Below are 16,266 nucleotides of genomic sequence, written 5' to 3'. Positions count from 1 at the left end.
TAGGTCAGATATGAACTTCTATACGGCTTATGGAGCATCAGGAGGAGTCTATATAGAAAGTTCAAGATTGAGGACTCTTTGGCCAGAAATATATTCCTTGGGTCAATTATGGACTTCTTTATGGGTGACATAACCTTAAAAGGAGTCAACGAGTATGTATAGAAAGTTCAAGTTCAAGATCTCTTTGGCCAATAATATTTTCAGTAGGTCGATTCTGGTATGGAAAGTTCAAGTTCATGGACTCTTGGACCAGAAATATATTCCTTGGGTCAAATATGAAGAGTTTCGTTGCAAAATGAGATATATCCATTTTGAGAAATGTTGGTTATTTGACATTATTATTTAAGACATCAACAGTCAAGTTCATTCACAATTTTTTGTACATTAAACTATTACTTGAGCTCAGTGAAGGCCAGGGACACAATATTCTTCAAATCCAGGATACTTTTTATTTAATTTTATGTCCATAAATAAGTCAAAAACCATGCCAAAATGCAACCTATTTATCTTAACATTGTCAAACATCTTAAATTGGTTAAAAAAACAATACATCATAAATATATGGAATAGTATATACAAAGATTGATTAATAATAATAAGATTCTGAGTTAGTTTTGGCCAGAACATAGGCTACACAACATAATTTTTTTTTTTTTTTTTTTTTGCAAAACGCTATATATCCACCTTAGGCTATATTCTACTACTGTAATGCCATTAAGAAAAGCTAGTGAATCAATGTTTTGTGTGTGCGTGCGCGCGTGCGTGCGTGTGTGTGTCGCACGATGACCACAATTAATCTTTGGATGTTTTCCCTCCCCTGAATGCCTTGCCCGTTTGGTCTTCTCCCTTTGATGATTTTCTTTAAATTATGCCTTCCTCTTTCTCCCAACAGCAGCTGGAATGACCGGCTCCAATCGAAATCCATAACGTTAGCTTGACTCTGAAGCTTTGATTCTCTGACTGACAGGCAGCTGTTGATCAGTGACGTAGCCTACGTGACTGACAGCTCGCCTACAGTATAAACAATTAAATGGTAAACGTTTCTTAGTTAGCCTATTAAATCCTCTTTTTAAAAATATGTTTTTGTTTAGATATTATCGTTAAATCACTGAGCAAACTCGGAGCACTTCACCGGCGGTGACTCTCTCCTCGCGTGACAGCCTGAGGTCGCGCAGCAGCCTAACTGCCTATATCGCACTTTGTAAAGAAACTGGGCTGGCGGATATCGCGTTTTGTGAAAAAATAAATTTTGTAGTAGCCTTAAAATGTACATTTTTAAATCGTATTAATGGCAGCAATTCACACATAGGTTAAGGTACATCTGAACAGTGATTTCCAATAATAAAATCCAAATGTCAAAAAATGGCGTTTATCGCGTTTTGCAACCAAACTCTTCATATGGACTTCTTTATGGCTGACATAACCTCAAAAGGAGTCAACGAGTATGTATAGAAAGTTCAAGTTCATAGACTCTAATGCCAGAAATATGTTCAGTAGTTCAAAAAGGGGCCTCTGTATTTCTGATTTAACATCAGAATAAGTCTATGAGTTTATATCGCTTAAAACCTTTTGAGGACCCATTGACCACAAATAAGTTCAATAGGTCAGATTTGGACTTTTAAAGGGCTTATGAAGCATCAGAAGGAGTCTATTAGTAGAAAGTTCAAGATCGAGGACTCTTTGGCCAGTAATATTTTCAGTAGGATGATTCTGGTATGGAAAGTTCAAGTTCATGGACTCTTGGACCAGAAATATGTTCAACAGTGAAATATGGACAATTGTCTGGCTGATGTACTACTACCTGAAAGAGTCGATAATCATTAATAGAGAGTTCAAGATCAATCACGCTTCAGTCAGAAATATGTTCAATAAGTCAAATCTGAAATACATGGCTGAAGAAACATCAGAATCTAGAGTCTATGAGTGTGTTTTGATTGTTCAAGATCGAGGACTCTTTTGCCAGAAAAATGTTCACTAGGTAATTTATGGGCTGCTGTGTGGCTGATGAATCATCATAAGGAGTCTATGAGCATGTATAAAAAGTTCAAAATCGAGAACTGTTTTACCAGAAATATTTTCAGCGGGTCAATTATAGCCTGTCTTGCTACTATAACATCACAAGAAGTCAATCTGGATATATGGAAGTTAAAGTTCAAGAACTCTTAAGTCAGAAATATGTTCATCTGTTCAAAAAGGGACCTCTGTAGTACCGATTTAACATCAGAATGATCGCAAGCTTATATCAGTTAAAACCTTTTGAGGACCCTTTGATCAGAAATAAGTTCAATATGGACTTCTATACGGCTTATGGAGCATCAGGAGGAGTCTATATAGAAAAATCAAGATTGAGGACTCTTTGGCCAGAAATATATTCCTTGGGTCAATTATGGACTTCTTTATGGCTAACAAAACCTCAAAAGGAGTCAACGAGTATGTATAGAAAGTTCAAGAACTCTTAGGCCAGAAATATGTTCAGTAGTTAGAAAAGGGGCCTCTGTATTACTGATTTAACATCAGAATAAGTCTATGAGTTTATATCGCTTAAAACCTTTTGAGGACCCATTGACCAGAAATAAGTTCAATGGGTCAGATTTGGAATTTTAAAGAGCTTATGAAGCATCAGAAGGAGTCTATAAGTAGAAAGTTCAAGATCAAGGACTCTTTGGCCAGTAATATTTTCAGTAGGTCGATTCTGGTATGGAAAGTTCAAGTTCATGGACTCTTGGACCAGAAATATGTTCAATAGTGAAATATGGACAATTGTCTGGCTAATGTACTACTACCTGAAAAAGTCTATAATCATTAATAGAGAGTTCAAGATCAATCACACTTCAGTCAGAAATATGTTCAATAAGTCAAATCTGAAATACTGCATGGCTGAAGAAACATCAGATTCTAGAGTCTATGAGTGTGTTTTGATTGTTCAAGATCGAGGACTCTTTTTTCAGAAAAATGTTCAGTAGGTAATTTATGGGCTGCTGTGTGGCTGATGAATCATCATAGGAGTCTATGAGCATGTATAAAAAGTTCAAAATCGAGAACTGTTTTACCAGAAATATTTTCAGCGGGTCAATTATAGCCTGTCTGGCTACTATAACATCGCAAGAAGTCAATCTGTATATATGGAAGTTAAAGTTCAAGAACTCTTAAGTCAGAAATATGTTCATCTGTTCAAAAAGGGACCTCTGTAGTACCAATTTAACATCAGAATGATCGCAAGTTTATATCGCTTAAAACCTTTTGAGGACCCTTTGACCAGAAATAAGTTCAATATGGACTTCTATACAGCTTATGGAGCATCAGGAGGAGTCTATATAGAAAGTTCAATATTGAGGACTCTTTGGCCAGAAATATATTCCTTGGGTCAAATATGGACTTCTTTATGGCTGACGTAACCTCAAAAGGAGTCAACGAGTATGTATAGAAAGTTCAAGTTCAAGAACTCTTAGGCCAGAAATATGTTCAGTAGTTTAAAAAGGGGCCTCTGTATTACTGATTTAACATCAGAATAAGTCTATGAGTTTATATCGCTTAAAACCTTTTGAGGACCCATTGACCAGATGTACTACTTCCTGAAAAAGTCTATAATCAATAATAGAGAGTTCAAGATCAATCACGCTTCTATAAGTTCAATAGGTCAGATTTGGACTTTTAAAGTGCTTTTGAAGCATCAGAAGGAGTCTATAAGTAGAAAGTTCAAGATCGAGGACTCTTTGGCCAGTAATATTTTCAGTAGGTCGATTCTGGTATGGAAAGTTCAAGTTCATGGACTCTTGGACCTGTCTTGCTACTATAACATCGCAAGAAGTCAATCTGGATATATGGAAGTTAAAGTTCAAGAACTCTTAAGTCAGAAATATGTTCATCTGTTCAAAAAGGGACCTCTGTAGTACCGATTTAACATCAAATTGATCGCAAGTTTATATCGCTTAAAACCTTTTGAGGACCCTTTGACCAGAAATAAGTTCAATAGGTCAGATATGAACTTCTATACGGCTTATGGAGCATCAGGAGGAGTCTATATAGAAAGTTCAAGATTGAGGACTCTTTGGCCAGAAATATATTCCTTGGGTCAATTATGGACTTCTTTATGGGTGACATAACCTTAAAAGGAGTCAACGAGTATGTATAGAAAGTTCAAGTTCAAGATCTCTTTGGCCAATAATATTTTCAGTAGGTCGATTCTGGTGTGGAAAGTTCAAGTTCATGGACTCTTGGACCAGAAATATATTCCTTGGGTCAAATATGGACTTCTTTATGGCTGACATAACATCAAAAGGAGTCAACGAGTATGTATAGAAAGTTCAAGTTCATAGACTCTAATGCCAGAAATATGTTCAGTAGTTCAAAAAGGGGCCTCTGTATTTCTGATTTAACATCAGAATAAGTCTATGAGTTTATATCGCTTAAAACCTTTTGAGGACCCATTGACCACAAATAAGTTCAATAGGTCAGATTTGGACTTTTAAAGGGCTTATGAAGCATCAGAAGGAGTCTATTAGTAGAAAGTTCAAGATCGAGGACTCTTTGGCCAGTAATATTTTCAGTAGGATGATTCTGGTATGGAAAGTTCAAGTTCATGGACTCTTGGACCAGAAATATGTTCAACAGTGAAATATGGACAATTGTCTGGCTGATGTACTACTACCTGAAAGAGTCGATAATCATTAATAGAGAGTTCAAGATCAATCACGCTTCAGTCAGAAATATGTTCAATAAGTCAAATCTGAAATACTGCATGGCTGAAGAAACATCAGAATCTAGAGTCTATGAGTGTGTTTTGATTGTTCAAGATCGAGGACTCTTTTGCCAGAAAAATGTTCAGTAGGTAATTTATGGGCTGCTGTGTGGCTGATGAATCATCATAAGGAGTCTATGAGCATGTATAAAAAGTTCAAAATCGAGAACTGTTTTACCAGAAATATTTTCAGCGGGTCAATTATAGCCTGTCTTGCTACTATAACATCACAAGAAGTCAATCTGGATATATGGAAGTTAAAGTTCAAGAACTCTTAAGTCAGAAATATGTTCATCTGTTCAAAAAGGGACCTCTGTAGTACCGATTTAACATCAAATTGATCGCAAGTTTATATCGCTTAAAACCTTTTGAGGACCCTTTGACTAGAAATAAGTTCAATAGGTCAGATATGAACTTCTATACGGCTTATGGAGCATCAGGAGGAGTCTATATAGAAAGTTCAAGATTGAGGACTCTTTGGCCAGAAATATATTCCTTGGGTCAAATATGGACTTCTTTATGGCTGACGTAACCTCAAAAGGAGTCAACGAGTATGTATAGAAAGTTCAAGTTCAAGAACTCTTAGGCCAGAAATATGTTCAGTAGTTTAAAAAGGGGCCTCTGTATTACTGATTTAACATCAGAATAAGTCTATGAGTTTATATCGCTTAAAACCTTTTGAGGACCCATTGACCAGATGTACTACTACCTGAAAAAGTCTAATCATTAATAGAGAGATCAAGATCAATCACGCTTCTATAAGTTCAATAGGTCAGATTTGGACTTTTAAAGTGCTTATGAAGCATCAGAAGGAGTCTATAAGTAGAAAGTTCAAGATCGAGGACTCTTTGGCAAGTAATATTTTCAGTAGCTTGATTCTGGTATGGAAAGTTCAATATGGACTTCTATACGGCTTATGGAGCATCAGGAGGAGTCTATATAGAAAGTTCAAGATTGAGGACTCTTTGGCCAGAAATATATTCCTTGGGTCAATTATGGACTTCTTTATGGGTGACATAACCTTAAAAGGAGTCAACGAGTATGTATAGAAAGTTCAAGTTCAAGATCTCTTTGGCCAATAATATTTTCAGTAGGTCGATTCTGGTATGGAAAGTTAAAGTTCATGGACTCTTGGACCAGAAATATGTTCAATAGTGAAATATGGACAATTGTCTGGCTGATGTACTACTACCTGAAAGAGTCTATAATCATTAATAGAGAGTTCAAGATCAATCTTGTCTTTATTTCTTCTTTATTCTTTATTCTTATTTCTTCTTATTTCAATCTTTATTTCAGTCAGAAATATGTTCAGTATGTCAAATCTGAAATACTGCATGGCAATGTCAATGAGTATGTATAGAAAGTTCAAAATCGAGGACTGTTTTACCAGAAATATTTTCAGTTATGGACTCCTGTCTGGCTAATATAACATCGCAAGAAGTCAATCTGTATATATTATAGTAAGTTAAAGTTCAAGAACTCTAAGGTCAGAAATATGTTCATCAGTTCAAAAAGGGGCCTCTGTATAACCGATTTAACATCAGAATGAGTCTATAAGTTTATCTCGCTTAAAACCTTTTGAGGACCCTTTGACCAGAAATAAGTTCAATAGGTCAGATATGACCTTCTATACGGCTTATGGAGCATCAGGAGGAGTCTATATAGAAAGTTCAAGATTGAGGACTCTTTGGCCATAAATATATTCCTTGGGTCAATTTTGGACTTCGTTATTGCTGACATAACCTTAAAAGGAGTCAACGAGTATGTATAGAAAGTTCAAGTTCAAGAACTCTTAGGCCAGAAATATGTTCAGTAGTTTAAAAAGGGGCCTCTGTATTACTGATTTAACATCAGAATAAGTCTATGAGTTTATATCGCTTAAAACCTTTTGAGGACCCATTGACCAGATGTACTACTACCTGAAAAAGTCTATAATCATTAATAGAGAGTTCAAGATCAATCACGCTTCTATAAGTTCAATAGGTCAGATTTGGACTTTTAAAGGGCTTATGAAGCATCAGAAGGAGTCTATAAGTAGAAAGTTCAAGATCGAGGACTCTTTGGCCAGTAATATTTTCAGTAGGTCGATTCTGGTATGGAAAGTTCAAGTTCATGGACTCTTGGACCAGAAATATGTTCAATAGTGAAATATGGACAATTGTCTGGCTGATGTACTACTACCTGAAAAAGTCTATAATCATTAATAGAGAGTTCAAGATCAATCACGCTTCAGTCAGAAATATGTTCAATATGTCAAATCTGAAATACTGCATTGCACTGTCAATGAGTATGTATAGAAAGTTCAAGTTCATAGACTCTTAGGCCAGAAATTCAAGGTGTCTTGAAATATGTTCAAAATATAACATTTGAACTACTGTATGGCTGAAGATACATCGGAAGCAGTCAATGAGCATGTACAGAAAGTTCAAGATCATGGTCTCTTTGACCAGAATATGTTCAGTTGGTCAAATATGGACTTTTGTATGGCTAATGTATTATCAAGAGGAGTCCATATGCATTGAAAGTTAATCTTCAAAGACTCTTCGGACAAAAATATGTTGAGTAGTTCAGATATGGACTATGGACTTCTAAATGGCTTATGAAGCATCAGAAGGAGTCAGAACTCTTTTTCCAGTAATTAGTAGGTCAAAAATTTGTCAACTTTCTGCCTGATTTAATATTGAGAGAAGTCAGTTAGTAAGTTAATATTCAAGGTTTGTGGCCAGAAATATGTTCAGTTGGTAAAACATTTATGGCTGACATAACATCCGAACGAGTCAACAAGAATATTTAGAAAGTTCAAGTTCGAATACTCTTTGGCCAGAAATATGTTGAGTAGGTAAAAAATGGACCTCTGTATGCTTGATTTAACATCAGAAGTAGTCTGTGAGTGTATATATTTTAAAACCTTTTGAGGACCCATTGACCAGAAATATGTCAGATAAGGAATTCGAAATGGCTTATGAACCATCAGAAGGAGTCTATGAGTGTGTTTAGAAAGTTCAAGATCGAGAAATCTTTTTCCAGTAATATGTTCAGTAGTTGAAATATGGACTTCTCTGTGGCTGATTTAACATCAGAAGGAGTCTAAAAGTTTATAATAGTAAAAACATTTTGAGGACTGTTTGGCCAAAATAGTGTTCAATAGGTCAAATATGGACTGTATTTGAGTATATTTGAGTAAGTTAATATTCATGGTCTCTTGGCAGAAACATGTTTAGTAGGTCAAAAATTGAGTTTTGTATGGGTAATGTAACATCAGTAGGATTCTATAGCCTATGTCCTTCTGAGGTTTAAAACCAGAACTCTTTGGACAGAAATATGTTCAGTAGGTCAAAGAGGGACCTCTGTATACCTGCTATGACACATATAACTATACAACAACAACTAACTTATTCATTTTTGCATTGACGGGAAATTGCATTAGCTTCTGCGTTACAAATAACATGCCTCATGTGCAAGGAAAAGATAACACGATCTAATAATGATGCGTTCAATAATAATGTATTGTTATATCTAACTATATAATTTAGATCTTTTATGCAATGGAATGTTACTCCAAAAATGGTATCTCTTCAATGCACAATCGGAACGAGTTAGTTACTGTATGTATGCAATGCACTCATAGCTTATATGTTAATCTCTTTAATGGACATGGGAATGTTTTTTGTCAATGCACAAAGTTAGATTGTTTGTGCAATGCAATTCAACAACATATGTTGTCTCTTTAATGCACATGGGAATGAGTTAGTTCTGGTATGCAATGAGTGGATTGTATTTTATTTTTCAATGCACAAAGTTAGATCGTTTGTGCAATGCAACAACAGATGTTAATTTCTTTAATTCAAGTGCATAGCTTATATTTTTCAATGCACAATTTTAGATCGTTTATTGCAACGCAAAGACACATATGTCATCTCCTTAATGCACATGGGAATGAGTTAGTTCTGGTATGCAATGAAACAAGTGCATAGCTTATATGTTATTTTTCAATGCGCAAAGTTAGATCGTTTGTACAATTGCAATGCAACAAACATATGTTATCCTTTAATGCACATGGGAATGAGTTAGTTCTGGTATGCAATGCAATGCAATGCAATGCAATGCAATGCAATGCAAGTGCATAGCTTATATTTTTCAATGCACAATTTTAGATCGTTCATTGCAATGCAAAAACACATATGTCATCTCTTTAATGCACATGGGAATGAGTTAGTTCTGGTATGCAATGCATTGCAATGCAAGTGCATAGCTTATATTTTTCAATGCACAATTTTAGATCGTTTATTGCAATGCAAAAACACATATGTCATCTCTTTAATGCACATAGGAATTAGTTAGTTCTGGTATGCAATTACAATATGTTATTTTTCAATGCACAAAGTTTGATTGTTTGTGCAATTGAAATGCAACAAACATATGTCATCTCTTTAATGCACACGGGAATGAGTTAGTTCTGGTATGCAATGCAATGCAAGGCAAAAAAATGCAATGCAATGCAATGCAATGCAATGCAATGCAATGCAATGCAATGCAATGCAATGCAATGCAATAAAATGCAATGCAATGCAATGCAATAAAATGCAATGCAATAAAATGCAATGCAATGCAATAAAATGCAATGCAATGCAATAAAATGCAATGCAATGCAATGCAATGCAATGCAATGCAATGCAATAAAATGCAATGCAATGCAATGCAATAAAATGCAATGCAATAAAATGCAATGCAATGCAATAAAATGCAATGCAATGCAATGCAATGCAATAAAATGCAATGCAATGCAATGCAATGCAATGCAATAAAATGCAATGCAATGCAATGAAATGCAAGTGCATAACTTATATTTTTCAATTCACAATTTTAGATCGTTTATTGCAATGCAAAAACACATATGTCATCTCTTTAATGCACATGGGAATGAGTTAGTTCTGGTATGCAATGCTATGCAATGCAATAAAATGCAATGCAATGCAATGCAATGCAATGCAATGCAATGCAATGCAATGCAATGCAATGCAATGCAATGCAATGCAATGCAATAAAATGCAATAAAATGCAATAAAATGCAATAAAATGCAATAAAATGCAATGCAATGCAATGCAATGCAATGCAATGCAATGAAATGCAAGTGCATAACTTATATTTTTCAATTCACAATTTTAGATCGTTTATTGCAATGCAAAAACACATATGTCATCTCTTTAATGCACATGGGAATGAGTTAGTTCTGGTATGCAATGCTATGCAATGCAATAAAATGCAATGCAATGCAATGCAATGCAATGCAATGCAATGCAATGCAATGCAATGCAATAAAATGCAATAAAATGCAATGCAATGCAATGCAATGCAATGCAATGCAATGCAACGCAATGAAATGCAAGTGCATAACTTATATTTTTCAATTCACAATTTTAGATCGTTTATTGCAATGCAAAAACACATATGTCATCTCTTTAATGCACATGGGAATGAGTTAGTTCTGCTATGCAATGCTATGCAATGCTATGCAATGCTATGCAATGCTATGCAATGCTATGCAATGCTATGCAATGCTATGCAATGCTATGCTATGCTATGCTATGCTATGCAATGCTATGCAATGCAATGCTATGCAATGCTATGCAATGCTATGCAATGCTATGCAATGCTATGCAATGCTATGCTATGCAATGCTATGCAATGCTATGCAATGCTATGCAATGCTATGCAATGCTATGCAATGCTATGCAATGCTATGCAATGCAATGCAATGCAATGCAATGCAATGCAATGCAATAAAATGCAATAAAATGCAATGCAATGCAATGCAATGCAATGCTATGCAATGCAATGCTATGCAATGCAATGCTATGCTATGCAATGCAATGCAATAATATGCAATGCAATGCAATGCAATGCAATGCAATAAAATGCAATGCAATGCAAGTGCATAGCTTATATTTTTCAATGCACAATTTTAGATCGTTCATTGCAATGCAAAAACACATATGTCATCTCTTTAATGCACATGGGAATGAGTTAGTTCTGGTATGCAATGCAATGCAATGAGTTAGTTCTGGTATGCAATGCATTGCAATGCAAGTCCATAGCTTATATTTTTCAATGCATAATTTTAGATCGTTTATTGCAATGCAAAAACACATATGTCATCTATTTAATGCACATGGGAATGAGTTAGTTCTGGTATGCAATGCAATGCAATAAAATGCAATGCAATGCAATGCAATGCAATGCAATGCAATGCAAGTGCATAGCTTATATTTTTCAATGCACAATTTTAGATCGTTTATTGCAATGCAAAAACACATATGTCATCTCTTTAATGCACATAGGAATTAGTTAGTTCTGGTATGCAATTACAATATGTTATTTTTCAATGCACAAAGTTTGATTGTTTGTGCAATTGAAATGCAACAAACATATGTCATCTCTTTAATGCACACGGGAATGAGTTAGTTCTGGTATGCAATGCAATGCAATGCAATGCAATGCAATGCAATGCAATGCAATGCAATAAAATGCAATGCAATGCAATGCAATGCAATAAAATGCAATGCAATGCAATGCAATAAAATGCAATGCAATGCAATAAAATGCAATGCAATGCAATGCAATGCAATGCAATAAAATGCAATGCAATGCAATGCAATGCAATGAAATGCAAGTGCATAACTTATATTTTTCAATTCACAATTTTAGATCGTTTATTGCAATGCAAAAACACATATGTCATCTCTTTAATGCACATGGGAATGAGTTAGTTCTGGTATGCAATGCTATGCAATGCAATAAAATGCAATGCTATGCAATGCAATAAAATGCAATGCAATGCAATGCAATGCAATGCAATGCAATAAAATGCAATGCAATGCAATGCAATAAAATGCAAGTGCATAACTTATATTTTTCAATTCACAATTTTAGATCGTTTATTGCAATGCAAAAACACATATGTCATCTCTTTAATGCACATGGGAATGAGTTAGTTCTGGTATGCAATGCTATGCAATGCTATGCAATGCTATGCAATGCTATGCAATGCTATGCAATGCTATGCAATGCTATGCAATGCTATGCAATGCTATGCAATGCTATGCAATGCTATGCAATGCTATGCAATGCTATGCAATGCTATGCAATGCAATGCAATGCAATAAAATGCAATGCAATGCAATGCAATGCAATGCAATGCAATGCAATGCAATGCAATGCAATAAAATGCAATGCAATGCAATGCAATGCAATGCAATAAAATGCAATGCAATGCAATGCAATGCAATGCAATGCAATGCAATAAAATGCAATGCAATGCAATGCAATAAAATGCAATGCAATGCAAGTGCATAACTTATATTTTTCAATTCACAATTTTAGATCGTTTATTGCAATGCAAAAACACATATGTCATCTCTTTAATGCACATGGGAATGAGTTAGTTCTGCTATGCAATGCTATGCAATGCTATGCAATGCTATGCAATGCTATGCAATGCTATGCAATGCTATGCAATGCTATGCAATGCTATGCAATGCTATGCAATGCTATGCTATGCTATGCAATGCTATGCAATGCAATGCAATGCAATGCAATGCAAGTGCATAGCTTATATTTTTCAATGCACAATTTTAGATCGTTTATTGCAATGCAAAAACACAAATGTAATCTCTTTAATGCACATGGGAATGAGTTAGTTCTGGTATGCAATGCAATGCAATAAAATGCAATGCAATGCAATACAATGCAAGTGCATAGCATATTTTTCAATGCACAATTTTAGATCATTTATTGCAATGCAAAACCACATATGTCATCTCTTTAATGCACATGGGAATGAGTTAGTTCTGGTATGCAATGAAACAAGTGCATAGTTAATATGATATCTTTCAATACACAAAATTAGATCGTTTGTGCAATTGCAATGCAACAAACATATGTTATCCTTTAATGTACATGGGAATGAGTTAGTTCTCCTATGCAATGCAACAACATATGTTATCTCTTTAATGCACATGGGATTGAGTTAGTTCTGGTATGCAATGCAATGCAAGTGCATAGCTTATATTTTTTAAATGCACGATTTTAGATCGTTTATTGCAATGCAAATGCAACAAACATATGTTATCCTTTAATGCACATGGGAACGAGTTAGTTCTGGTCTGCAATGCAATGCAATGCAATAAAATGCAATGCAATGCAATGCAAGTGCATAGCTTATATTTTTCAATGCACAATTTTAGATCGTTTATTGCAATGCAAAAACACAAATGTCATCTCTTTAATGCACATGGGAATGAGTTAGTTCTGGTATGCAATGCAATGCAATAAAATGCAATGCAATGCAATGCAATGCAATGCAATGCAATGCAATGCAATGCAATACAATGCAAGTGCATAGCATATTTTTCAATGCACAATTTTAGATCATTTATTGCAATGCAAAAACACATATGTCATCTCTGTAATGCACATGGGAATGAGTTATTTCTGGTATGCAATGAAACAAGTGCATAGTTAATATGATATCTTTCAATACACAAAATTAGATCGTTTGTGCAATTGCAATGCAACAAACATATGTTATCTCTTTAATGCACATGGGAATGAGTTAGTTCTGGTATGCAATGAAACAAGTGCATAGCTTTATATGTTATTTTTCAATGCACAAAGTTAGATCGTTTGTGCAATTGAAATGCAACAAACATATGTTATCCTTTAATGCACATGGGAACGAGTTAGATCTGTGCAATGCAACAAAATATGTTATCTCTTTAATGCACATGGGAATGAGTTAGTTCTGGTATGCAATGCAATGCAATGCTATGCAAAACAATGCTATGCAAAACAATGCAATGCAATGCAATGCAATGCAATGCAATGCAATGCAATGCAATGCTATGCTATGCAATGCTATGCAATGCTATGCAATGCTATGCAATGCTATGCAATGCTATGCAATGCTATGCAATGCTATGCAATGCTATGCAATGCAATGCAATAAAATGCAATGATATGCAATGCAATGCAAGTGCATAGCTTACATTTTTCAATGCACAATTTTAGATCGTTTATTGCAATGCAAAAACACATATGTCATCTCTTTAATGCACATGGGAATGAGTTAGTTCTGATGCAATGCAATGCAATGCAATAAAATGCAATGCAAGTGCATAGCTTATATTTTTCAATGCACAATTTTAGATCGTTTATTGCAATGCAAAAACACAAATGTCATCTCTTTAATGCACATGGGAATGAGTTAGTTCTGGTATGCAATGCAATGCAATAAAATGCAATGCAATGCAATACAATGCAAGTGCATAGCATATTTTTCAATGCACAATTTTAGATCATTTATTGCAATGCAAAACCATATATGTCATCTCTTTAATGCACATTGGAATGAGTTAGTTCTGGTATGCAATGAAACAAGTGCATAGTTAATATGATATCTTTCAATACACAAAATTAGATCGTTTGTGCAATTGCAATGCAACAAACATATGTTATCCATTAATGTACATGGGAATGAGTTAGTTCTCCTATGCAATTTAACAACATATGTTATCTCTTTAATGCACATGGGATTGAGTTAGTTCTGGTATGCAATGCAATGCAAGTGCATAGCTTATATTTTTAAATGCACAATTTTAGATCGTTTATTGCAATGCAAATGCAACAAACATGTTATCCTTTAATGCACATGGGAACGAGTTAGTTCTGGTATGCAATGCAATGCAATGCAATGCAATAAAATGCAATGCAATGCAATGCAATGCAATGCAATGCAATGCAAGTGCATAGCTTATATTTTTCAATGCACAATTTTAGATCGTTTATTGCAATGCAAAAACACATGTCATCTCTTTAATGCACATGGGATTGAGTTAGTTCTGGTATGCAATGCAATGCAATAAAATGCAATGCAATGCAAGTCCACAGCTTATATTTTTCAATGCACAATTTTAGATCGTTAATTGCAATGCAAATACACATATGTCATCTCTTGAATGCACATGGGAATGAGTTAGTTCTGGTATGCAATGAAACAAGTGCATAACATATGTTATTTTTCAATGCACAAAGTTAGATCGTTTGTGCAATTGCAATGCAACAAACATATGTTATCCTTTAATGCACATGTGAATGAGTTAGTTCTGGTATGTAATGCAAAAAATGGATAGCTTGTATGTAATTTTTTAATGCACAAAGTTAGATCGTTTGTGCAATGCAATGCAACAACACATGTTATCTATTTAATGAACATGGGAATGAGTTAGTTCTGGTATGCAATGCAATGCAACAAGTTTATAGCGTATAAGTAATTTTTCAAGGCACAACGTTAGATCGTCTGTGAAATGCAATGCAACAGCGTACAGTTTATCTCCTCAGAGCACAACGCAATGAGTATGTTATCTCTTTAATGCACATGGGAATGAGTTAGTTTGGTATGCAAGGCAATGCAACAAGTGCAAAGCTTATACGTCAGCCATACAGATGTCCATATTTGACCCAAGGAAAATCTTTCTTGCCAAAGAGTCCTCGATAGACTCCTTTTAATGTTAAATCAGCCATGCAGAAGTCCATATTTGACCTACTGGACATATTGCTGGAAAAAGCCTCCTCAATCTTGAACCTTCTCTACATACTCATAGACTACTACTACTTATTTCTGGTCAAAGTTTCTACAAAAGTTCTTAAACTAAATAAACGAATAGACTCTTTCTGATGTTAAATCAGCTTTACAGAGCTTCCTTTATGAACTGCTGAAAATTTTGTTGACCAAAGTGTCTTTGAACTTTCTCCACAATATAACTTTCTATACATGTTGACTCCTTTTGATGTTCAATCTTGAACATTAGCCATACAATAGTCCATATTTGACCTACTGAACATATTTCTGACCAGAGACCTTGAACATTAACTTACTATGAATACTTCTCGTACTATAAAGACTTCTCGTGATGTTTTACCAGCCAGACAGTATTCCATATTTGATCGATTGAACATATGTTTGGCCAAAGACTCCTCAAAATGTTTTTTACTATTGTCCATATTTGACATTCTGAATTTTTTTCTGGCCAAAGGTACTCGATCTTGGACTATCTATACATACTCATAGACTCCTTCTGATGCTTCATAAGCCATTTAGATGTCAATATCTGAACTATTGAACTTATTTCTGCTCAAAGGGTTCTCAAAAGTTTATAAACTATATAAAGTTATAGACTCATTCTGATGATAAATCATCAGGTCCCCTTTTTGACCTAATGAACATCTGGCCAAAGAGTTCTTGAACATTATCTTGCTATACATACAGATTGACTTCTTGTTATGTTATATTAACCAGCCAGTAGTCCATATTTGACCCAAGGAAAATATTTCTGGTAAAACAGTCCTCAATCTTGGACTTTCTATACATATTCATAGACTCCTTCTGATGCTTCATAAGCCATATAGATGTCAATATCTGACCTATCGAATTTATTTCTGGTCAAAGGGTCCTCAAGAGGTTTTAAACTAA

This window comes from Phoxinus phoxinus (genome assembly GCF_949152265.1).
Source record: "Phoxinus phoxinus genome assembly, chromosome: 8".
Taxonomy (NCBI): Eukaryota; Metazoa; Chordata; class Actinopteri; order Cypriniformes; family Leuciscidae; genus Phoxinus; species Phoxinus phoxinus.
This window is presented reverse-complemented; position numbering follows the sequence as displayed.